The sequence below is a fragment of the Callospermophilus lateralis genome, chromosome 5, assembly GCF_048772815.1.
Source record: "Callospermophilus lateralis isolate mCalLat2 chromosome 5, mCalLat2.hap1, whole genome shotgun sequence".
NCBI lineage: Eukaryota > Metazoa > Chordata > Mammalia > Rodentia > Sciuridae > Callospermophilus > Callospermophilus lateralis.
The window spans coordinates 123,656,598-123,659,867 of record NC_135309.1 but is presented as its reverse complement, the minus strand read 5'-3'; the positions used below and the strand labels follow the sequence as shown (position 1 = coordinate 123,659,867).

The 3,270-nt window shown below is 45.2% G+C and overlaps 1 pseudogene; it reads right to left on the bottom strand.

The window, feature by feature from the left end:
• Positions 1-708: 708 nt before the first annotated feature.
• Positions 709-1,675, bottom strand: LOC143400499 (filamin-binding LIM protein 1 pseudogene; annotated as a pseudogene).
• Between the last annotated feature and the right edge of the window lie 1,595 nt (positions 1,676-3,270).

Sequence of the window (3,270 nt, the reverse complement as noted above, 5' to 3'; positions counted from 1 at the left end):
TTATTGATTCTTGGTTTTATTTCTTGCACTTTGGGGGTCTTGTTACTGAAGTCAATGCCTACACCTATATGATGGAGTGTTGACCCTATGTTTTCTTCTAGCAGTTGCAAAGTTTCTGGTTTAATTCCTAAGTCTTTGATCCATTTTGATTTGAGTTTTGTACATGGTGAGAAAATTTTGTTTTCCTACATATAGCTATCCATTTTTTCCAGCACTACTTGTTAAAAAGGCTATCTTTTCTCCAAAATATATTTTTGGCACCTTTGTCAAGTATTAGATGACTGGGGTTTGTGGATTTGTCTCTGTGTCATCTATTCTCTTGCATTGGTCTTTCTGTCTATTTTGATGCCAATACCATACTGTTTTAATTACTATAGTATAATCAGATTAGTAAATCTGAAAATTCTTAAAAAACACTTTTGGAGTTTTTCCTTACACAAATCAGCCTTGTACTCTGAGCTGGTCTCAGCACCTTTTACTAGACAGTTAAGTGTGAGTGCTAGGGACACAGGTACCATCTGGAGATGTGAAGAAGTTGAAAGCCTGAGGAACCACTGTGTACAGCACACATTTCTGAGCCCAAGGTGGCTCAGCTCCCTGAATCTCAGAAATGCTAGGCTGAGCTGCATCTTGGTTCCCAGTGAGGCGTAGAAGAGAGGAAGGGAAACCAAGTCAGGGAAGGGCCCTGGCCAGGGCTGGCAAGCACTCTCAGCAGCACCCTGGGGCACTCTGCTTCATGTAGCATGGCTTGCAGAAGAGATGGTCCTTTGGAAGGGAGCAGCCCCTGGTCTATGGGTTCCACAGACAGAAGATACTGCAGTTCAGCATCTGCAAGAGTTTTCATGAAAGTTTCTTCCCATGAACTTGATTTTGAAGGCATCCTTCCTACTCAGGGGGATGACAGGATTCTCACAGATGCTGAACACAGGGCAAATTTCCTGTAGAAGTCCTCCAGGCAGTACATCTGGCTCTGGCTGTCTAGGGCAAAGCTCTATTTCCTGAGGCACCTCACCATGTGTGAACCTGGTGCAGTTCACTCATGGGAAGGAGGCAGAGTAGAAGGCCTGGCCCAGGGCCCTGATGATGTGATCCCAGACCACCTCTTCACACTCTGCCTCACTTCTCCAGGGTGTCCTGGTAGCAGAGTTCACAGGGGGGCTGCCCATCCTTCTGATAGACGCTCTGCGTGGCCAGCTGGTGGTGGCAGGGACAGCAGGTGAAGCACTGGGCATGGTGTTGCCTCTTCATGGCCTCCATGGCCCGTTCTCAGGGGGACACTATCTTATGGCAGAAGGCACAGACATCTGTGGAAATCTTCTTTCCAGGAAGCCAACAGGTTCCTTTGGGAGAGGTGGCAGCTCCTTCTCTGAGGGCTTGAGGGACTGAGTCAAGGCTGGACTGATATTTCCTCTGTCAGAGCCTGTGGTGGGGATGGGGGCAGGTACAGTGGCTCCAAATCCAAAATGAATGATGCTCCTTTTGGGGGTTCCTCATCAGAATGTGGCAGGAGGAGGTTCAGGTCACCAAGTGTGTCCTCGCCATTTGGGGTGGGGTAAGAGGGGGAGCATCTTCGGTTGGAGAGCTGAGGTGGTCCAGTTGGCACAGGAGCTGCAGTCCTGCTAGAGGGCACACAAGAGCTGGGATTCCCCGCTGAGCCTGCCCCAGATGCCTTCATGGAGGCAGGGGACTTCCAGGGATGGCCACCCTGACCTCACAAGCCACCTACTTCTTCAGTCATAGTCACATACCTGCATAGGGGTACGAGGGTGATAAACACAGATAAGGTGACCCTCTTCTTGGGCTGTGAGACCATTGATTCAGCTCCTGCTGGGACAGGGAGACCTAAGTCCCAGAGGTAGGCCAGCTCTACTGCCTGGCCTGCTGGAGATTGGTGCTCAACCCTGGTTAGGCCCTGGGATTTGCCAGGGACCTGAGTCAGACATGGGCTCTCTAGCCATTTCCTGAACATGTGACCCTGGGTGGCAGGCCATCTCCCTGAACCTCAGTGCCTTCCTGGGGTTCCTTGGCATCTCTCCAGCATGGCCTTGATTTGCTCACAATGGCGTTTTAAAGCCTATGCTCTTGGTCACTTAGAAACTGCTTTTTCCATCCATACAGAGAGCTAATTGATAAGACAAAACAATATAACTTGGGATGTAGGAGGGGTATGTGTGTGGTAGCAAAAAGGCAACACAAGGAGTCTTTGTGTGGTGGAAATGTTCTATATCTTGACTCTGGTGTATATACAAAACTACCTAAGTGACAGCATTGTGTAAACACACACACGTGCATGCACCATACAAGTAAAACTAGATGAACCTGAATAAGATCACAGGATTGCATTAAGTCAATATCCTGGTTGTGATATTATGCTATAATTTTAGAAAACACTACCATTGGAGAAACCTAGGAGAAGCAAATAAGGGATGATCCCATAGTATGATTTGAGGGATCTACTGATTTCTCAAGAACAATTTAAATCAAAAAAGAATACAGTTTGTTATTGGTTCTGAGACTGCCTTCCTTGATGAACTGAAGAGTAACTGCAAGATGGACAGAATATCCTCTGAGGATATATTCTTCCTGAACATATCACACCACTTTTCTGATGATATATATAAATAAATAGTTGAGATTTGAAGCCAACGAATTTAACTTTATGAACATAAATAAAAGCTATAATAGCTTTCAATGATTTTTTAAAAATATGTTTTAGTTGTAAATGGGTCTTTAATTTAATTTATTTATTTATATGCAGTGCTGAGGATTGAACCCAGGGCCTCACACATGCCAGGCAAGTGCTATACCACTGAGTCACAACTCCAGCCCCTTTCAATGATATTTTACCTCTGTAAACCTTAATAAATTCCATGTTTTGAAAGATTTAGGACACTATCACAAACCATAAATATAAAACTTGCAGCAACACAAATTGTTTAGTCTCTGTTCATTTTACCCCATTAACTGAAAGTGCAACAGAACTAAAACAGGCTCCAGACTACCAAAAGAGGCCTTTTTGAGCCATGTCCTCCAGCTGCTTCCCAAGATTCTCTACTTCAGCTTGTGTGGACACAGTCAATAAACTAAACTTTAGCCACCATTGGGAATGTCAACACGAAGTGACATTTCAAGAATTTAGCTGGTTCCACAGATAGCAAACTTTTAGAAAATACATAGCCTTGTGCGGTGGCACATGCCTATAATCCCAGCTACAGGGGAGGCTGAGGTAGTAAGATTGCAAGTTGATGGCCAGCTTCAGCAATTTAGTAA